The sequence below is a fragment of the Camellia sinensis genome, chromosome 13, assembly GCF_055761805.1.
Source record: "Camellia sinensis isolate YWXY chromosome 13, ASM5576180v1, whole genome shotgun sequence".
In the NCBI taxonomy this organism is placed as follows: domain Eukaryota; kingdom Viridiplantae; phylum Streptophyta; class Magnoliopsida; order Ericales; family Theaceae; genus Camellia; species Camellia sinensis.
In genome coordinates this window covers 75,645,012-75,668,536 of record NC_138973.1, presented here as the reverse complement: position 1 = coordinate 75,668,536, position 23,525 = coordinate 75,645,012, and the positions used below count along the sequence as shown (strand labels likewise).

General features: G+C 36.2%; 1 pseudogene; it reads left to right on the top strand.

The window, feature by feature from the left end:
• Window positions 1–8,637: 8,637 nt before the first annotated feature.
• On the top strand, window positions 8,638–9,627 carry LOC114281392 (1-aminocyclopropane-1-carboxylate synthase pseudogene; annotated as a pseudogene).
• Window positions 9,628–23,525: the final 13,898 nt, after the last annotated feature.

Sequence of the window (23,525 nt, the reverse complement as noted above, 5' to 3'; positions counted from 1 at the left end):
GTGATGCTCTGGCTCTCGCAGAAGTAGATCTCCGGGTGCTCGATCATCAAAATCAGTAAAGTGATGAAAAGTGGCCCGAGGAAGAACATGTGCCGGCGGGGCGTACCTCTCGGGAATAAAGGGTCGAACCCTCGGAGGCAAAGTCATGACATCAAAATCATCCCCGGCACCCGGAGAGCCTCCACCACGAGGAAAATTACCCGTCATTTCAACAAATCTGCAAAAGGAGCAAAAATGAGCAAAAATGAGCCAAAATTGGAAAAAGTCAACAAAAGTCAACTCTCGGGAAATGAAAAAGTCAACAAAAGTCAACTCCCGAGAAAATCTTCCAAATGTTGAGACAAACTCACCTCAAGTGGCGAAAATGAGAAAAGAAGCCCCGAAACGAAAATTTAATTGCTTCAAAAGTGCTTGAAACTGAATGTTTTCGCGAAAACAACTTGCGTGGGGCGTTGGAAAACGCGTATAAAGCCCGGATCTGAAAAAAAAAATGGTTTGGGAAGCAAGAGGAGAAGATCTCTCGGCTGAAGTTATGAGCTCCGAATGTATGGGTGAGAGGATATATATAGAAGAAAGGGAAAAGACCAAATTACCCACGGATTTGGGCAGGTGGCCGGCTGGCCACCTTTTCTAGCCGGCCGGCTGCTCTCTTTTTGAAAAACTAGCCGGCCACCTCCCCTTGGGAAAATAACTAGCCGGCCATGTTTCCCACATGTTCACCTAGCTCTCTGCAAATTTTGAGGAGGATTGGAGTTCCCGGGACCTGAAAAAAGTTCAAGAAAAGTGCACTTCCGGTCGCGAAATTGCTCCGCCGGAACCCTAGCTTCAAGTTCTGACATGTGTCTCATCATTATTCATCGAAATCAAGATGTATCCTTTTTGAATGTGTTGTAGCCTTTCCAGGAAGTGAATCGGAGGCAGTGATCGAGTCGCCTTCGCCGAAACACGCGTTTCTTTGCTCGTCATTTTGTAACAAACGGGCACCTGGACTTATGCACGTTTTGCACTATTATGCGCATAACTTGCATTCTCATGAGCATACTTGCATTATTATGCACATTTCTTGATATTGCCATACCTCTGTGCTTGAGCATGCGTTGTCACGCACGTTCCCTTCTCGCATCGCGATGCATTCACTCGCCGGCATTGCGTGTGTCAAACTTTCGGAATCACCTTGAATATATGTTGTTAGCATATTGTGCTTGTTAAATTTCTCTCTTTTGCAGGCACGATATTGTATGTACGGTTCATTTGAGACTGGTGCATCCAGACGAATCGCGCAGGTATCGTATCCTCTCCGTGTGAGACGCGACGAGAATTGAACAATTCTCCGCATTCTTAACTGCATGAAATGTAGTTGTTGCTTTGCATTCTTGCTTAAAACTGTTGCATCTATTTGTGAATACTTGCTTCATTACAGCTTGCTGTATTTGCATGATCGGCTCTGTGCATATCGCTTTGCATTTTGTCCCCTTTGCCTGCGGGCATGCCTGCGGGGCACATCTCTGTTTATCTTGTACGTTTGTCTAAGTCTTCGGCCTTGTCAAAAATGGGTCGTCTCTGGGCTTTGACATTCACTCCCGTCACTTGTGACTTCCGAGTTCTGTTAAAGAGGGGCAACTGTAGACACCCCATTTTTGTACCGACCTTGAGACTCAGACGTTACCAGTTGAGCGCTTGGTGATATTGCATAATGTGCTCGTTCAGAAGTTTCAGAGTCTCGGCCGCGAGTCCTACCTCCGGACTTCCGAACCCTCTTCTGTGCCTTGCCTCGGTTTGCGAACCAGACTTGATTTTCCTCTGTTTTTTTTCCTGAGGGAAGGGAGAAGTCCCGTAGACCATCTCTCAGTGGCCATGGGCTACGTTTTATGGCTGTAGGTCATTTTGCCCATTTCGGAGCCCGGTTCCCGGTTTTCGGAGCCGTCAAGCCGTGTGCCTCGGTTCGGGATCACTTAACCATCTCCTATTGCTCTGGTTTTTGGCGTACTTCTTATTTGATCCCTTTTGAGGGACACTGAGGTCTGAGAGACCCACTTCGTGGCCGAATGCCACTTTCGGTGCTTAACAGGCAGTCTTCGGGTCCCCGAACTGCGTGTTTTGGCCCCCGAACATTCGTTTTGCATCGGTTTTCGTTCATTTTTGGAAGGTACCTCTGTTTCATCACCAGGAAGGCCGTAGAAGGGTGGGAGGCCAGCAATTGTTTCAGCAACCAGTTATATATCCTCCGGCGCCCTCCGACGCCCGTTTTTCTCACTTCCGAGCCAATGTTAAATACCCTTGGGCCATTTTCTCCAACTTTTAACCACATATTTGTGATGTACACACATGGGAGGATCCTAAAAGTTAGTGGCCGGCCAGTAATTCCACCTGACCCTTTTGAACCCCTCCTAAAAATGGCCTATTCTCTCTCCTGTTTTACAGTTGACAATTTTGAACCATAGGGCTGTGTTGAGGACACCTGGGAGGACACCAATTTGTGGTGGCCGGCCATTAAATCTTCTTGACCCTTTTGACCCTTGGCCGGCCGGCCACCTGAAGCTCAAATAACTAGCCGGCCATGATCCTTGCAAGGTGTACTTTACAGCTGTACACTTTTTTCCCCCCAAAAACCTGTATCCGGGGGGACAACTTTTGGGGGGAAACTTGGCCTGTTTTCCCCCCATTTCTTTCCCTCCTTTTTCCCCCTATTTGGTGTATATACTTGGCTGGCCAGGTCTGGGATAAGGGTTACAAAAATTTCCCTTAAGAGCTCTTGCATCATAGCTCCCTTCATCTCTCTCATTTCCTCAAAAATTCCTAAGTCCTACACCTCATTTCTTCATCACCACCAAGCACCACCACCACTACTCAATTTCCAGCAGCTTGGAGAGCTTTCTAGAAGCTAGGAGACATCACTTCTCAAGCCAAGAAGCAACCAAAGACTTGTCTTCAAGGGTAAGCATCATTTCCCCTCTTTTGAGCCAAATTTTGCAACATTTTTCTAGCCTCTTTTCTTATTGTTTTGAGCTCTGACCAAAACTGAAAAGGTCATTTTTTTGAGCTCATTTTCTTATTTCATTAAGGGCTCGACACTGTTTGAGCTCCCCATATTGCACTTGCTTCATTATTCCTCTTAAATACCGTTATCTTGCATAGTATTTTTAGCTTGTATGTGATCTGTTTTGGAGCATGATGTAAACTGTAGATAGGCTTATTTTGAGCTCCTCTTCAACATTGAAGAAGGGATCATCACTGTTTGGGACCTCCATGTGCCACTTGTCATTATACCCCTCTTTGGTCCCCATTTTTGCATGCTTTGGCAGCCCATTGTGCTTCTGTTTTTGGTCTTTTTACAGAACTGAAAATAGTCTTATTTTGGACCATTCTTCATGTTTCATTAAGGGCCTTTCATAGTTTGAGGCATCTTTTATACACTTCATGTTATATCTCTCTTTTGGGCCTCATTTTTGCATAGCATTTTGGACATATTTTCATACTATTTTGGGTCCGGCCATCAACTGTAAAATGCTTTATTTTTGGCCCCTCTTCAACATTATTGAAGGGCCCCTTTGTGTTTAAGGCCAGAAGCCACTACTTGCTTCTTTGGCCATCTTTTGGCCCATTTCTTGCATGAGAGTTTGTCCATACCTGTGCTGGTTTTGTGGTTTTCCATAAACTATAAAAGATCATATTTTGGGCCCCTTTTCAACTTTGTTGAAGGGCCCTAATCTATTTGGGGTCAGCAGCTGTGAGTTGTTTCATTATCTCACATTCAGGGCCATTTTTGCATGCTATTTTTGGCCTATTTGTGTTTTCTGTTTGGCCATGCTTTGAACTGTAAAAATGCTTATATAGGGGCTTCCTTGCTTCTGTCTTTTCATCTCATGTACCAATTATGCATGCTTTGTATAGCTGTAAGCCATTTCATGTACCTAGTTTTGCATTTCGGGAGAAATTCTATGCATCGGGTGTCATTTCACCTCGTTTTGGGGCTGTTTCACCCCTCATTTTGCTACTGAAAATTGAATGTTTGCATATCATTTTCCATGTCTTTGCCATGTCTCATTAGAGTGGCATTTCAGTGCCTGAGGGTCGGTCATCGGTTTGCGTGCACGCGTGCACGCATTTCGAGTTATCTTGTTTTCATCTGATGGCCTCCTATGTGAGTGTGGCTGAGGCTCCACTCATGTTGGTGTAAGCCCATTATTGCATTGCGTATGCCATTTCATCCATAGCATTGTGCGTGCTCGGTTGTGTATTACCTCGTGCAGCGTGTATGCCATTCCATGACATTGTGTATGTTAGGATTGTATCTTAGTTGCATTTCATGCATGTCATGCATATTGCATCGTGTTCGGGATAGGAGTTAGCCCAGGCACAGGAAACGAGGTACGTTCCGTACTCCGAGTGACGGAACGTGTCTCAATTCCCAGTCACCGACACTTCGGATTATTCATGATGGAGTTAGGTTCTTGTTGTGTTTATATGTGCATTCATTCTACATTGAATTGCACAATTCGACCCCTCGGCCATCATGCATCGATATGCGTGATTGGTGGCACGAGGATCGAGGCATGCATATATCTGTGAAAATACATTGCCACGCCCCTTTCCTGCTCTCTGTTGCAGCAAAATGAAGAATCAGCAACTTTTTGGAGCTTAGCGCGCATTTCAAGAAAAAGTGTAAACAGAGGCTAATTGGGGCATCGTCATGGATTTTCGCGCAAAGGCAACCCGGGCATGCATCATTTATCATCCGGAGTGGAGTCAAGGCAGTCCCTGGCTTGCATGCCAGTTTATTTATTTTCTTAGTTAATTTGTTAATTAATTAGGAATTTGTACATATTCGGACTGTAATATTTATTTGGACTGTACTATTCTTTTATTCGGGATTGTATATTTATTCGGACCCTCTGTGCGAGGGCATAATTGTAATAAGTGTGCGTGAGTGTGATGTATGTCTTCCAACCCCACGTCTTTCTTCCCTTTTATTTACCTGCTTATGATGGTTAGATTAGGGCATATTTCAATTAGCATACAGTATGACAGCATGTTTGCATCATTCATTTGTTTTGCATGCACCGGGCTCGGCGCACCATACTAACTGCATTTGTATTTCAATTACAAGTTGAATACATGTTAGCTGTAGCATTCCATATGCCATGTTTAGAATAGCCGAGCCTGCTATAGTTGCATTTTGCGTGTGTTGCATTAGGCATTTCTGTATATTTAGGATCATGCATGGATTTCTAATTAGCTTCTTTTTTTGGCTTGGAGTACTCGGTAAGTTTTATGCTTTAGCATCCTTGCATGCGTGTGAGTGACTGCCATAAATAGCATGCTTACCATGAGGCTAAATGCTTATGTGATATATCTGCCTGAATGCCTGTGGGTGAAGGTTGGGTTACTTGGATTGGAATAAATCATCAACTGTTTGTTTTAAAGCCCACTAGATAGTGGCAAATCCATCTTTTCCTAAGCCCACCTGAGGGTGGCAAAATCTGCATTTCTAAGCCTACTTGCGAGTAGCAAACCATCTTTCAAAAAACAAACATGAAATGTTTTGTTCCAATTCAGGCGATCCAGTCTATACTTGTATGCTGTGCGCATCACATAGTAATCTAGGCTAATAACCGGAATAAGAACACACAATGTTTTCAAAACTAGATATCATGGTTAGTAGAGGCCGATCTTTGATCGGGCGAGCGGGGGTGCTCACGAAGTGACCTTCCCCAATCGTACCCAAGTTCCCGAGCCGAGGCAACTTTGGTGATGACGGACACGTGGCCTTAGGCAAACGAGTCAGGGTTTCCTAAATTTCCCCAAAATAAAATATTTAGGTGGCGACTCTGTATCTGGAAAAGCAGTCCATGTTTGGCACTTCTTTCAAAATCTGTTTTCTCAAAACGATTTGCCGGATTTGGACTCTTTGGTTCAGACTTAGAACTGTGACAATTTGAGAGTCATGAGCTGTAGTGACCCCAAATGAACGGAACGGGAGCTCGTTCCTCCCGGGGCGTTCGGGGACGTCTACAGTTGGGCATAGTCTTGTCTGCCTGAGGAACTTGCATATCAGTGGCTGAACAAGGAAACGGAGACCAGTGTCTACTATTGATATTACGGTGAAAGGAACAAAGCCTGGTTTTTCCCAGGGCGTGGTATCTAGTTCGGCTAATGAGAGGTGGATGTCGTCAGGTATTTGGTAGTCGTTTCGGAACTCGGCTATCACCCCAGGGGAGTCAACTAAGAATTGATATTTACCCATGTTAACTTAAACAAAATTATGAATGGAGTTCACAAGTTGCCTAGCTCGGCGCGACTGAGGCTGTGGTCAGCTCGGTTGAGCAAACTCGCTTAGGGGCAGGGTGCAAAGGTGTGCCTGATCAACCTAGTTAAGTCTGCAAAGGGGAAATAAGAAGTGTTATGCCCAGGCAACTTGACCGGGCTAAGTAAATAGTCAATTTACAAAAGAAATAGTAAAAGCTTAGCTCGTCCACATCTGGGTGATGGGGAGCTCTTAGTTCGGTCGTGAAGAAGAGCCAACTCAGGGCCTCTAGCTCGGTTAAATGTTAGTATGCAAGGTTATAACCGATTTCTTATTTCGGTCATGTTCAAGCCTAAAAGTCGCCTAAACAAATACCTAGTTCGGTTACAGCACGACTCTGGATTAAACTTTGTGTTTTTTGAATCTAGTTGGTGTGCTTTTGAGCTCGAGCATAAGGTTGTGGGTTTATGACATTTGTTCAACACTCTAGTGTATATATAGTGTGTATAAACACATGTATATGGATATTAAATACCAAAAATGAAGAAATAGATAAAAAATAACATCAAAAAAAGACATTAGTAACTTATGAGTAAGAAGGCGTGATAACAGTGACCAACCAGCAAAAAGGCCAACGAGGATGAAGGCGTGGGTATGGAGCTTCGAATGCAGAGATTCTCAGAAGGCAAGAGAGAGAAGATGAACAGTAGGAGTGTTTTGATTCAAAAGAGGGTTTTTGTATAAAGCACAAAAATGGATGGGACTGTTCAAAATTTTCGAGGTACAAAGATGGTTGTGACAGTTGTACTTGACCAGTGGGAGCAAGCCACATGTCTAGGGAAATAGATAACGATTTAGATGTGCTTGGGAGGCGGAATGGCGTGCAGAGCAATTGGCAAGACGTTTATGAACCGAGCAAACTGGTAGCCCGGTAGAAGGTGGGCTCGGTTGGCTTGGATGTTTTAAACTCGGCTGGAGAAGAATAATCCCAAATCATGCATTGCAGATGGAATTAAGGGGCAATTGAGAGGGTAATTTATAAACGAAAAATTGGGCCGAGCCACGATCCTTTAATCTCTGTTTTGGGCCGGACTAAAAGGCCAGAGTATGGACGTCGAGTAGCTTGGTCCCATTTTGTTTGAGTACCAAACTAGGCAAAGGTGTTGACCGAGCTACCTAAAACTAGGCCCAAGGGCTGGCCGAGGTGTTTGGTAAGATGGAGGGCTGAGCTAGGTGTAGTTCGGCCGATGCCTCCATTTCATTTCTTAGTTGAAGGCGTGGCCGAAGTAATTTAGTTCGGTTATGTTGCACCGGCCTAGACAAAGGGGAAAACCATCTTACTTGGCTAGCAGTGAGTATGGTGTTATCAGGATATGAGTTATCCTTGGGAAGGTAATTCCTAGCAGGACTCTACTAAGGAGGGTTAGAGTCCTACTAGGATTGTGCCGAGGATTTGTGATTCTTAGGAGGACTCTTATAAGGAGAGTTGGAATCCTACTAAGATGGTGGCAGATAGAATCTATAAAAGCTCATAGCAAGACCTATGGACAGGTATCACAATCTTTACTCTAAAAAACACAGAGCTTTTTGTCTATTGTCAATTTGTTGGCTTAGGCATCGTAGAGGTATCTGGCACACACCCGCCGGCTAGATCACGTTTGTGTTTTCAGGAAGCAAAGCAACAACGTTCGGAGAAGTGCAAACTTGATCAACAGGATTATACGAGAAGATTATTTCATCCTCGTACAGTGGGGACATGAGAAGTTGAGAACAACCAAATTTTCTTTCTACAGAAAGTGATCTGGTCCTACAATAGAAAATACTCTCATTACCACTTGACTATACTTGATGGTGAGTGAAAACAACCTTTAGGAATGTAGAAGCCATCTTCCCTGTCTGCCATTTTGTTGGTAGATTCCCTGATACTGGGCCAATTAACATCTATTCAAAATCAATTTGTTCTCACATGCAACCTTAACTGGCATCTTGAAAGAAAATTTTCTAGAATCTAACTAAGAAAGCAATTGGCTTAAAGGGTTCAAACTTAACACAGTAATAAATTATGCTTTGTCTCCCAATTCCCAAATCACGTGATTTTTAAAATCTTAACATGATTTTGCAAAAAAGTATGGAAAATGCTATTCTTCCGAAATTTTCATACATCAGCATTTATCAGAATGACGTGGCAGTGACATTTTTGATATTAAAAAGCATTTTAATGGAATATTTTGTTTTAAAGTAATAGGCTCATAACTCTTATCATATCATTATGTATATATTTTTTGTTTGTATTATGATTATTCAAAAAAAATTTATGGGTTGCAATGGAATGATCTTAATTACTAGTAAATTTCATTTTTCTCTGATTTTTGTTTGACTTAGGGATTTGATAACATTTGGGATTCCATTGCAAATTTGATCAAGACTTGAAATGGCGAACACAAGTAGAGCTTGTTCCAGTAATTTGTGAGAGCTCTAACAATTTTAAGGTCACCAAATCAGCCTTGGAAGCAACATTCGAGGGAGCAAAAGAGGCTAAAATCAAAATAAGGGCTTGTTCATAACCAATCCATCAAATCCATTGGGAACTGTCTTAGACAGGGAGACACTAAGAATTATAGTGAGCTTCATCAATGAAAAAAACATCCATCTAGTCGCTGATGAGATATATGCTGCCACAGCTTTCAATCAACCCGGTTTCATTAGCATTCCTGAGATAATAGAGGAAATAGATTGCAATCGCGATCTCATCCACATTGTTTATAGTCTCTCGAAAGACATGGGCTTCCCTGGCTTCAGGGTTGGCATAGTTTATTCATACAATGATGCAATGACAAGTTGTGCTCGTAAGATGTCAAGTTTTGGGCTAGTTTCTACCCAAACTCAACATATGATTGCATCAATGTTGTTGGATGATATCTTTGTTGAGAAATTCATTGCTAAAAGTGCAGAGAGGCTAGCGAAAAGGCACGAGTTATTCACAAAGGGACTTGCTCAAGTAGGAATTGGTAGTTTGAAGAGCAATGCATGGCTCTTTTTCTGGATGGACTTGCGTAGGCTCCTCGAGGACTCAACTTTTGAATCCGAGATGGCACTTTGGCGTGTGATCATCCACGATGTCAAGCTTAATGTTTCTCCTGGTTCGTCTTTCCATTGCTCAGAGCTACGTTGGTTCAAAGTTTGCTTTGCAAACATGGATGATGAAACCATGAGAGTTGCTCTACGAAGGATACGGAGGCTTTGCGACTGCCAAGACGCAATGTTGGCAAAGCAATCTTAAGCTCAGTTTATCGTCTAGAAGGTTGGATGATATTGGGATGGCATCACACATGATGTTCCCTCACTCCCCTATTTCTTCACCTCTTGTTCTGGCTAGGACTTAGATCATATGGAAAGGATCAGTTTTTTTTCTATGGTTAATACATCCTCTAAATTCTTGGATTCATTCTAGGGATTTTTTCAAATGTATATGCAATTCGAAGGCATATAGAATTAACACATTCAATAACTGGCACTACTGCCCATTTGTTGGATGCAAATGCAAATGCAAAATGCAATTTGCATGTTACCAAATTACATAGGTTTAAGCCTCTAGTTTAATCTCCCATCATTGTTCTAGTTGTTTCTCTCTCTTTTTTGTCAAAATTGTGATGTGTTGTTGGCAATAGAATTGCCATTTTTTGTGATCTTGTGATCATTATTTACCTAATGTTACAAAGATTTATGTTATTCCTCAACTTTTACAGCTCTAAATTTGTTTTGTCCCTTAACAATTTTTTTCCCCCCTTCTTCCTTCCTTCTCTTGTAAATCTTGCGAAATATATCTAATGAGATGATGCAATTTGCCTCAAGGAAACTATTCTTGAGAATAAGTTAAGCAAAAGGTAAGCAAGAGGAATGGGTATAGCTTGGACCAAAATCAACATTTGGACAGAAATTTGAGAATCATAAATTAATTGGCTTCAAATCCCTATTTTCTTCTTGTGGCTTCAAATCCCTATAAATTGTGAAGGAATAAGAACCTTCAATCTGAGGAAGGGAAAATTGCACTTTACCCCCTTTAACTATTATTTCGTATCATTTTACCCTCTTCAACTAAAAATTGTAGGGTAAATTACACTGACATCTCCTGAGATTTTTGTTTAATACAAAATTTTCCCTCACATTTAAAAAATTACATTCCCCTCCCGAGGTTTGTAATCTTATTACAAATTGCCCCATAGATTGCTAATGTCATACCTTAAAATTTTCTAAATGACCATCTTGCCATTTTTCCTATCATTTTTTTTCCCTATTATCATGACTACATTCTGGAACTTTTCATCATTAAATTCTACATGAGCATATTCTTATTGAGTAATGATATACATACATAAATTTTTTTATAGAATTGTCAAACAAAATGATATAGCTTAATGGTGACCTTTCACTTTAAAATAAATAATAATGTTAGGGGTCAGGAATAATTTATTAGGAAAGTTTTCTTGAATGAGTTGGCAGTGACCAACTCATCTTGGTGGAGCCCCAATATATTATTAAAAAAAAATAAAAAGAGAAGTTGGAAAGACTGTAGAGAGAGAAAGTTCTAATTCTATTTTCTGCAACAACATGCAACCACTTAAACGGCAACGACAATTCCTTAAAAAAAAAAAAAAAAAACCTCTCTTTGTCTCACGTTTACGGCGATCAGCGATTTCTGCTATGAGTTCTTGCAAGAACACCATCTCCAATCACAAAGGTATGAAGTATGAAGATTTAATAGCAGTTGTTTTGTTAAGTGGCTCTGTTTTTTCACTAATGGTTGTTGCTGTGTTGTGCTTTTGTTGCTGAGTTGTTGCTGTGTTGTGGTTTTTTCAGTAATGGTTGTTGTTGGTGTTATCATGCATCAATTTTTTATTGCTGAATTTTCTGCTTAATAGCAGTGCTTTTGTTGCTTAAATTTCTTCTTGAATTTTTTATTGCTAAATTTTCTGCTTGAATTTTTACAAACTTTCAACAAAAAGTTAATAAAATAATTTAATTTTCTACTTAATTAGGGTTTTTGTGGCCTTTGTTATGAATAAATTTTTTCTAATTTGTTATTTACATTGTTGAGGTATGGATAAAGAAATATTGAATGGATCAACTAAGGACTATGATGAAATTGATATTGAGACTAAAATAGAAGGCAAAAAAGATGTAGAAGTTGAAACTGAGGATCCTAAAGTGGGAATTACATTTAAGTCAATTGTTGAAATTTATGAATATTTTTCAAGATATGGGAAGAGAAATGGTTTTGCGGTGTCTAATAAATATTGTAAAAAGGGAGATGATGGGGAGAAAAAATATGTAACTATTGCTTGTACCCGTGCTAGAAAGGCAAAAATGAAAACAAGCAATATAGTTAAACTACACCCACAAACTAAAACGGGATGCAAAGCTGGACTTAATGCAAATTTACAAGGCGATGGAATGTGGATATTGTGATCCTTAAGACTTGAGCGTAACCATGAAATGAGTCCGAGCAAATCTCATTTTTTCAAGCAAAATAGGATTCTTGAACCACATGTGAAAATGAGACTTGAATTAAATGATAGTGCAGGGATTAGGGTGAACAAAAATTTTACTTTACCTGTGCTTGAAGCTGGAGGGCATCAGAAGTTGTCATATTTAAAGAATGATTGTAGGAATCATATGGACAAAGTTCGTCGTTTGAAACTTGAGAAAAGAGATGCCACTGCAATGTATAATTATTTTGTGAAAAATGCAAGCTGATAATTTATAATTTTTTTGTCCTAGATTTGGATGAAGAGGGCAGATTACCAAATGTATTTTGGGCTGATGCAAGGAGTAGGGCTACATTTAAAGAATTTGGTGATATGGTCACATTTGATGCGGCATACTTGGTAAATAAGAATGATATGCCATTTGCCCCATTTATTGGGGTCAACCATCATGGACAGTCGCCATTGTTGGGTTGTGGACTCATTTCACGCGAAAATACAAAAACATTTGCATGGTTATTTGAGTTTTGGATTGCATGCATGTCTGAATGTCCTCCAAATGCTATTATTACAGATCAAGATAAAGCCATGAAAAATGCTATACAAATTGGTTTCCCTAATGTGCGTCACTGATGGTGTTTGTGGCATATCTTGAAAAAATTACTTGAAAAATTGAGAGGATACAAAGAATATGAGGCAATAAAATTTGGTATACAGAATGCAGTTTATGATTCCTTAACAAAAAAGGAGTTTGAAGAAAATTGGAACAAATTGATAGAGAATTATCAACTTGAAAGCAATGAACGGTTATTTGGATTGTTTGAGGATAGGCATCAATAGGTACCTACATTAGTCAAAGATATTTTTTGGACGGGAATGTCAACAACACAACGAAGTGAAAGCATGTACGCATTCTTTGATGGGTATATCAACTCAAAAACCACTTTGAAACAATTTGTGGAGCAATATGAGAACGCTTTGGAAAAGAAGGTGGAAAATGAAAATGGTGAAGAATTTAATTCTCTCAACTCATACATCCCATGCATAACTTAGTATCCATTTGAGAAGTAATTTCAAAAAGCTGACACTATTGCAAAATTTAAAGAGTTCCAATAGGAGGTTGTAGGACAGCTTCATTGCAATTTATCTTTGTATACACAAGGTCCTGATTTTTCTATATATGAAGTGAGTGAAGATGTTCCATTTGGAGAGAATCTTCGATCAACAACTTTCATTGTCTATTTTGATAAGGAACACTTTGACACAAATTGTAGTTGTCGGTTGTTCGAGTTAAGGGAATAGTGTGGGCATCAAATTGTGGTGTTAATGAAAGAAAGGGTTCATGAGATATCAGACAAGTACGTTTTAAGAATATAGAACAAAAATGTGAAAAGGTGCCATAGTAAAGTGATTATCAATCATAACAACTCTTCAATGTTGCCCGAAACACGTCGATATAATAAAATGTTCAATGTCTTCGATGATGTGGCTGATTTGGCAACTGATTGTGAAAATAGGTGTGCTATGGTGGTCAAAACAGTTACTTGAACTAACACGGAAATTCAAAGAAGAAGTTGAAATTGATTGTGGAAATAATAAGTCAAGTTTTGTGAGTAATCATCATAATTCAACCACTCATGGAGATGGTGTTTCAAAGTCAAAGAAGAGTAGAACCATACTTGATCTAATCGTTTTACGTCAAAAGGGGAGGCCACCATGTAAAAGGAAACAGTCTATGGTTGAAAAAGTTGTTCATAAGAAAAAGAAAGGAGCAAAAACCAAGACAAAGACCATCAACATCCGAGGAAGTGTAGAGGTCTGAAAATTATTTGAATAACTTAATTTACTATTAAAAAAAAAAGAAGCTATTGTTTTGTTAACTTTCAAATTTTATATTTTGTAGCAATCTGAGTTTGGTGCATCTTCAAATATAGGATTTGTTGATCTTGGTACACAAGAGAGTATTCAAGTGAATGTAAGAAGTTTATTTTATTCATTAACTTTATAGTTATATGGTTTATTTATAGTTGGATTGTCTAATTGCTTTTTATAGTGCAGGAATTTGAAATATTGGGTCCAAGTTTGGAGCAACAAAATATATTTCAAGAAAACTTGTCATGCCAAGTACGTAATATTCTAGTATGTATTTATTTACATGGTTTTATGAAAATTTAATATATTTTATTTTTTTGATAGGAGCATCATCATCCATCTCCATCTTTGATATTTGAACATTCAAGTTTCACAAAAATGTTGAATGACCTAGTACAATCACAGGCTAACAATCTAGAAGAGGACACAAATGGTAGAAGTTGAAAATGTCTACATGACAGGGTTGCTTAGACATTTGTTGACATTTTTTTTAAGTTCATTGAGAATGTTTATATTACATTTTGAGAGACTTGTTTGTTAAAGCACAATGATTTTGGTGTTGGATTATATAGTTAAACTATTACATTGAAGCATTATCAATTATTAGAGTTTATTATGGAACGTTGAAGTTTTTTTTCATTATGACATGTGAATTTTTTTTTCCTTCACATTATGAGTAAATTACCATTAAGAATGTTTTTTCTTTATTATGAATAAATTTCATTTGTTCTTTAATTTGTGATCTCAACCAAGCCCATTAACAGGTTATGTTTGTCATTAAAAATAAATAAAAAGTCAATGAGGAGTTGCTAGTAACAATATCAATAAGAGCATGACAAAAATAAAGAATTTCATATTCTTCAATGATCATTACAATTCAAAATACAAGACATTCCATTACAATATAAACACAAATATGAAATGGCATTAGTCATATTCTCCAATACTCATTTTATTGCCATTGCAACACAAAATACAAGAGTGTGCCGAATCAACATTTTTAGGATATTAATATTACATTTAATTCCTTCAATATTCAAACTCAATGGATTGTTCTCTACTTCATGAGTGTTGGTAGCCATAAACCTCTGACTGTCTTGCTCTTCTTTGAGTTTCATGTTTAATATGTTTGATTGTTATGGGATTACACCATGCCTAATAAGGTCTTCCTTTGTTTGGCATCTCAGACTCTGTCATCCAAATTACTGCAATTACACCGCAATTACATAGTTTGCTTTTAAATCAAATCTCAATGGTTTCATCTCCTATCTCCACCAGTACCAATAGATGTTGACGCTGAACATCTAGAAAAAAAAAAAAAAAAAAAATTCAAGCAGAAAATTCATAATCAAATTAAACCATTGTTAACAATTATGAACATTATGAGGTCATGCTCCAAGAGAATCATTCGTCTAGTATTTTCCAACTTTTATAAATTATGAGAATCAATCTTTAGTATTTCTCAGCTTTTATAAATTCATAAATTTCACAAATTCAAACAAACATTGACTGTAACTGATTATAAATAATAAAAAAATTCTTCTTTTGTTTGGCCTTTCTTCAATAATGTACAAATTAAAAATAAAAATAAAAAGTCGATGGATGACAACACCAACAACAACCATTAGTGAAAAAACCACAGCACAGCAACAACTCAGCAACAAAAGCATAACACAACAACAACCATTAGTGAAAAAACAGAGCCACTTAATAGAGCAACTGTTATTAAATCTTCATACCTTTGTGATCGAAGATGGTGTTCTTGCAAGAACTCGTAGCAAAAATAGCCGACTACTGGAAACGTGAAACAAAGAGAAGGTTTTTTTTTTTTTTTTTTTGTCGTTGCTGTTTAAGTGACTGCGTGTTTTTGCAAAAAATAGAATCAGAACTTTCTCTCTCTACAGTCTTTCCAACTTCTCTTATTATTATTATTTTTAATAATATATTGGGGGCTCCACCAAGATGAGTTGGTCACTGCCAACTCATTCATGAAACCTTTCCTGATAAATTATTCTTGACCCCTAGCATTATTGTAAAATAAAATATCCATAAACATGATTTATATTTATAACAATATCACGATCACAACATTTTTATGATTTTTTTGGTGTAAATTTGTATATATGAATATAAATTTTCATTTTTATTTCCACCATGTTAACTAGATTAGCTCAATTTAATCTAGATATATTTAAAAAGTATAAAATTTATACAAAGAACTTTAAAAAAGTCCATTGAATACAACAAAATAAAGTAATGTATTGAATTTTCGTATTTTTTTTTTTTGTGGTTTTTGGTGAATTTAACAAAAAAAAATCACAAAATATTATACTTCTTAAGTATATCTAGATTAGGTGTATCTAAAAAATAAAAAAAAAATTGCTTAAAATATTAAAAAAATTCAATAAAAATAAAAAAAATACTAAAAAATAAAAAAAAAAATCAGTTTTTTGTGTGAGTTAAACTAAAAAAAAATGTTTATTATTTCCCTTGAAATGACATAAACAAAATATCTGTATTATTTTATTATTTTATATGTATAAAGGCTAATGGGCAAATATGTCATTTTAATCTAACAGGAGGGTTAATTTTTCAAATGTGAAGGAGAATCTGTATTAAACAGAAACCTCAGGGGCTGTCAGTGTAATTTACCCAAAGTTGTAACAACTAGCTCTCCTCATCTATTATTATTTTTTTCTTCTTCAATTTGAACCTTTGTGACTAAAATACCCTTTCATTAATTGAGTAAATTACATTTTCCCCCCTTGAACCATCACCTCCTCTTACTTTACCACTTGAACTATCACTTAATTATCACATGCAATTTCGACTTTCTTATTTTTTTTTAATTTTATCACTAAATTAATTTTTAGTATGTTAGAAAAAAAATTTCTAAAAAAATTAAAAACCAAATAATGAAAATATTTATAAAAAAAATTAAAAAAAATATTCACTAAAGACAAGAAATAAAAAAATATACTAGTTTTTTTGTTTTATATTTTTTAAAATTTTCATCTTTAGTCATTTTAAAAAAAAAAATTCTTCATAAATATTTAAATTTTAGATGCATCTAAAAATTTAAATATTTTGACTAAAATATGAAAAAAAACTTACTAAAAATAAAAAATTAAAAATAAAACATTTTTTTAGTTGAGGATGTAGAGTGATATTGAGTAATAGTTCAACAGGGTAATGTGTAATTTACTCCTATAGTTAAAATGGTTTTTTCATCACTAAGGTCTAAATTAAAAAAAAATTAATAGATGAGGGAGGTTAATTGTTATAATTATTAGGAAATATTACTCTAAGATCCCTGCCCAATTTTTGATAGGAGGAAAGGTCCATAATAATATTTTTTGACGCCTAAGGTCCCTCAACTTTATTTTATGTTATAAAATACCTAATTTACCCTTCTTTATAACATAAGTTTGTTTGGATTTTGGCAAACTGAATATTCTATTGCTATTTTGTAGAAGATTTCATAGGGATTGACTTCACAATGGAGATTTCGTAGGGATTTTGCAAGTGTTGTAGTGGACTTGACGATGGAGATTGCTATGATTGTGTAGGTGTTACAGTGGTGTTGATCGTGTAGGTTTTTCAGTGGAGTTGAATCAAGTATGTTTTCGATGGAGATTCCACATGGACTTTGATTTTTGTTTTGAATTTTATATAAGGATTCTGATTTCATATTTTTTTTTCAAGTGTATTTTGCATTAGGTTTTTGTTTTCAATTTTGATCAATTTAAAACAGAGGCTAGCTCAGTGAAGTTGTTTATGATTTTTGGAGTTGATTTTTTATTCTCTGTTATTGATCAATCTTAGAAAGAGGCTAGCTTGATAGAGTTGATTTTGATTTTTGGAGTTCATTTTTTATTCTTTTTTTTTTGGGATCAATTTCAAAGAGAGTTGACAATGGAGTTGAATTTAATTTTTAGAGTTCATTTTTCATGCTCAGTTTTTCATCAACATGCTTATCAATAATAAGTTTTATTCTCTATTTTTTTCAAACCAGAGAAATTTCTTTAAACCAGAGATAAGTGTAAATTTCTTATCCTTTTTTGTTCTCTAAGTTTAGTTCTTTGTTTTTTTTTTTTTTTTTTGCACTTTTGTTGGTATAGTCCAAAGAAAATTGTAAGTTTGTTATTATAGTCCAACGAAAATCATAGCGAAAATTATAAGTTCATATGGACATATTATTATAATTTTCTAATGCAGACAGAATCACAGAGAAAATTGTAAGTTTGTAGTTCAGTGAAAATCACAGAGAAAATTGTAAGTTTGTAGTCCAGTGAAAATTACAAAGAAAATTATAATTTGTTAGGGACATGTTATTATAAGTTTGTTATTTTTTATTTTTTTTTCTCAATTGAATGTTTTGTGAGCATAACAGATCTTCTCTATGAGTTTCTCTGCGTTTGTATGAAATAGTTAGCATTTTTGTCAATTTGATGTTAATGTGTTTTTGTTTTTGTGATCTTGAAAGTGAACATAAGTTCTTAAATTTCTCTGGACTTTTATTTGCAGTTCAGAGAAAATTATAAGTTTATTATTCACTTTCAGTTTGTAGTTTAGAGAAAATTATAAGTTTGTAGTTCAAAGTGAATATAAGTTTTTGTTTCTCTGAGCAAAATTTATTTTTTGTGTTTTTCCTTTCAGTTTAAATGGACAGTGCAGTGTTTTTTTTGTTATCTTGATGGTGTATATAAGTTTGTAAATTTCCCTAGATTTTGATTTGAGTGCAATATTGCACAATCACACAGAGAAAATTGTAAGTTTGTAGTTCAATGAAAATCATAGAGAAGCTTATAATTTCATAACAGATATTCTATGTGATTTTTTTTTCTATGATTGTGTTTAATAGTTAGCAGTAAATTTCTCTCTGATTCTCTCTGGATTCATAAAGTTTTTCTGTGATTTTATTTTTGTTATCTTGAAGGTGAATATAAGTTTGTAAATATCTCTGGACTTTTATTTGAGTCCAGAGAAAATTATAATTATTAGAAATTTCTCTGAACTTTTATGTTGTCCTTGTGAAGTGTTTTCATATTGAACAAATTATTTTTCTTGTTTTTTCTTTCAGTTTCGATGGACAGTGCAGTGTTGTTGCTGTGCAAATATGGGAATGATACTATTGTCATTAATGTTTCATGCGAATTGAATTTTGAGGAATTGGTTGGCATTTTGTGTAAAACATGGGAGAATTTGAAACTTGAGATGATGTGTATTTCATATTCTATTGTGGGCCATCCGAATTGTATGGTTCGAAATAATATTGATTTTCTGAAAATGTTAAGGGTTGTTTGTGCACGTGGTGTTGATATAGTTGATATTTTAGTTATTAGGTGTAGTATTTCTGATCAAGAGAACGAAGTGGGGTCTAATTGGGTAAATGTTTTGCGTGGTGAATGTGATATGCTCGTGGATATTGAAAGGCATTCACTCTCTAAGTTTTGTCCTCACCAAGAAAAGGTGTTATTGTCAACTAGTTGGCGAAATAATAATACGAGTGTTGGACAAAAGTTTGAGGGTGGTGTGGTTGAGTTCCGTACTTTTTTATGCAAGTATGCTATTGAGGTTGGTTTTTAATTTACGTATGTTAAAAATGACAAACTCAGGGTTACGACAGAATGTGCATATAAGGAATCAAGGGGATGTTTGTGGTGTATATATGATTCAGTTGAAAAAACAAATGGGTTCTTTTACATAAGAACTTTGAACAATGAACATACCTGTGGTGTGGTGGTTTGTACTAGTAAACATGTTAGGATAACTTCTAGCTTAGTTTCTGAGCTGATACTTGAAGAGGTAAGTGCAAAACCTTTAACTCGTCCAATGGATGTTGTCAATGAAATGAAGACAAGTATGGGGTCTCAATCAGTTATAGCTGTGGTTGGTTAGGGGTTGAAAAAGCAAAATGTAGTACATATGAGGATTCTTGTTTGTCATTCAATCAATTACGGTGGTAATTTGATGAGGCATTGAAGAACAATCTAGGTAGTTGTTTTGAGTTAGATTTTGAAGATAACAAGCGTTTCAAAAGAGTGTTTGTAGCTTTTCATGCATGCATTGCTAGTTTCAAACATTGTCGGTCATTACTGTTTCTTGATGGAATATTTTTGAAAGGACGATACAAAGGAGTGACGTAGGCCGAAAAGTACCACATTGAGGCCACTGAAGTTACATTTTTAGTCTTTCAATATTGATTATTTAGTGGAGATGATGTGTTTTGTGCACTTGTACAGATTTGGCAGGTAACACGAAATTCAATCAAAAAGTGCGCGAAAGCAGATTCTCCGAACGAAAAGTGAAAAATCCCAACAGCCACACCATGTCATTACACACACCAAAAATAAACACTAAACTATACCAAATTCTTTTAGAATAATGGCAAGTCCAGGTATTGATCCACAGGAACAAATGTAAAATTAGACTAATTCAATCAGCTTAGTTTTTGGGCTGATACTTGAAAAGGTAAGTGCAAAACCTTTAACTCGTCCAGTGGATGTTGTCAATGAAATGAAGACAAGTATGGGGTCTCAATCAGTTATAACTGTGGTTGGTTGGGGGTTGAAAAAGCAAAATGTAGTACATATGGGGATTCTTGTTTGTCATTCAATCAATTACGGTGGTATTTTGATGAGGCATTGAAGAACAATCTAGGTAGTTGTTTTGAGTTAGATTTTGAAGATAACAAGCGTTCCAAAAGAGTGTTTGCAACTTTTCATGCATGCTTTGCTAGTTTCAAATATTGTCGGTCATTGCTGTTTCTTGATGGAATATTTTTGAAAGGACGATACAAAGGAGTGACGTAGGCCGAAAAGTACCACATTGAGGCCACTGAAGTTACATTTTTAGTCTTTCAATATTGATTATTTAGTGGAGATGATGTGTTTTGTGCACTTGTACAGATTTGGCAGGTAACACGAAATTCAATCAAAAAGTGCGCAAAAGCAGATTCTCGAGCGAAAAGCGAAAAATCCCAGCAGCCACACCATGTCATTACACACACCAAAAATAAACACTAAACTATACCAAATTCTTTTAAAATAATGGCAAGTCCAGGTATTGATCCACAGGGACAAATGAAAAATTAGACTAATTCAATCAGCTTAGTTTCTAGGCTGATACTTGAAGAGGTAAGTGCAAAACCTTTAACTTGTCCAGTGGATGTTGTCAATGAAATGAAGACAAGTATGGGGTCTCAATCAGTTATAACTGTGGTTGGTTGGGGGTTGAAAAAGAAAAATATGGTACATATGGGGATTCTTGTTTGTCATTCAATCAATTACAGTGGTATTTTGATGAGGCATTGAAGAACAATCTAGATAGTTGTTTTGAGTTAGATTTTGAAGATAACAAGCGTTTCAAAAGAGTGTTTGTAACTTTTCATACATGCTTTGCTAGTTTCAAATATTGTCGGTCATTGCTGTTTCTTGACGGAATATTTTTGAAAGGACGATACAAAGGAGTGACGTAGGCCGAAAAGTACCACATTGAGGCCACTGAAGTTACATTTTTAGTCTTTCAATATTGATTATTTAGTGGAGATGATGTGTTTTGTGCACTTGTACAGATTTGGCAGGTAACACGAAATTCAATCAAAAAGTGCGCAAAAGCAAATTCTCGAGCGAAAAGCGAAAAATCCTAGCAGCCACACCATGTCATTACACACACCAAAAATAAACACTAAACTATACCAAATTCTTTTAAAATAATGGCAAGTCTAGGTATTGATCCATAGGGACAAATGTAAAATTAGACTAATTCAATCAGCATAGTTTCTGGGCTGATACTTGAAGAGGCAAGTGCAAAACCTTTAACTCGTCCAGTGGATGTTGTCAATGAAATGAAGACAAGTATGGGGTCTCAATCAGTTATAACTGTAGATGGTTGGGGGTTGAAAAAGTAAAATGTAGTACATATGGGGATTCTTGTTTGTCATTCAATCAATTACGGTGGTATTTTGATGAGGCATTGAAAAACAATCCAGGTAGTCGTTTTGAGTTAGATTTTGAAGATAACAAGCGTTTCAAAAGAGTGTTTGTGGCCTTTCATGCATGCATTGCTAGTTTCAAATATTGTCGGTCATTGTTGTTTCTTGATAGAATATTTTGAAATGACGATACAAAGGAGTTATGCTTGCTGTGACGGGGAAAGATGGGAATGAAGGTAATTGTAAATATATCTAATTTTCTCTAAGTATGTGAATTTTTTATATATGTGGGAATTGAGTGAATTTCCTATTTTTGTGGTTATGTTTTGTGATTTTTCTCTGACACTTTGAATTTCTCTGGAGGTGGCCACTGTGTGCATTTTCTTTGGAGGTGGCCATTGTGTGAATTTTCTCTGGATTTTAGTCAGTATGAATTTTCTCTGGATGTTGTCATTGTGTGAATTTTATCTGTAGTTGGTCACTAAGTGAATTTTCTTTGGATATTGTCATTGTGTGAATTTTCTCGGTAGTTGGTCACTAAGTGAATTTTCTCTTGATGTTGTCAATGTGTAAGTTTTCTCTGGAGTTGGTCCTTAAGTGAATTTTCTCTAGAGGTTGCCATTGTGTGAATTTTCTCTGGATTTGGCAACTATGTAAAGTTTCTTTGGATGTTGGCGGTGTCAAATTTCTCTGGTTGTTTATTGTTTTAATTTTCTTTGCATGCGTATATCTAATATGCTTGTTCCTATTTGTTTTGTAGGTTTTTTTCCTATAGCTTTTGCCGTTGTTGATGCTGAGAATAAAGACAATTGGTATTGATTCCTTGGACATTTATGTAAAGTATTGGGATCGGAGGGTGATAAGTTTTATATCAGATCGACATTGTGGTATTGTGAAAGGAATTACTAGGTTTTTCCCTAATTGCTATCATGGATTTGTCTTGAACATCTAAAGAGAAATTTGAGGGATAGGTTATCACGTGGAAACACAAATTTGGTTAAGGAGATGATTGTGTCCAAGTTTTCAGAATGTGCATATTCGCCAACAAAGGCATCATTCCATTTCAAGTTAAATGAATTAAAAAGTGAGGGAGGAGACACTGTGAGTGTTTTCTTGAAAAGTTTACCATATGAAAATTGGAGTGATGCATATTTTGAAGGGAAACGTTATGGTGAGATGTATTCAAATATTGCCGAGTCATTCAATTCATGGATACGAGAAGCTTGGCACTTGCCAATAACAAATTTGATGGACATGATACAGTTGCAAATCATGAATATGAGGTCTGATAGGAAGCTGCTCTCTAGTAAATGGAATAAAGTTCTTTGTCCTCGTATGGATAGTGTATTCGAAAAGGCTTTCATGGATGGGAGGACATGGAATATGAGTTTATTATCTGATAATATGTTTGAAGTGCATTGTTTTCCTTCGGTTATGGTTGATCTTGGGTTGAGAACTTGTTCATGTTGAAAATGGGAAATAAATGGGTATCCATGTCAACATGCTGTTGCTGTAATTTTTAGGAGTGGAAAGAATTTGAATTCATTTGTTGAACCATTTTTTCATGCTGATATGTATCGTCAAGCATACTCGTTTTTTATTGGCCCAGTTCCAACTGTTGAAAAACCTATGCGTAGAATTGATGATGCTATGATTTTACATCCACTGAGTAAAAGACCAGTTGGGAGGCCAAAGAAGAACATAATTGCTTCTACTGGAGAGTTTAAAAGGGTGATGAAATGTAGTTGATGTGAGAGTATTGGTCATCGTAATAAGAGGACATGCAAGGAACCTTTGTTAAATAGTTGAAGATAATACATTTTATTGATTGAATAATACATTTAAGGATTACTTTGTGTATTTTGTTTTGTGAAATATATTTTTTGGACAGTATGTATATAATACCAATCAAATTCATCTAGAGAAATTTTTCAATAGTAGTGAAAATTACTTTTTGTATTGTGTTTTTAGAAATATACTTTGGGAGTGC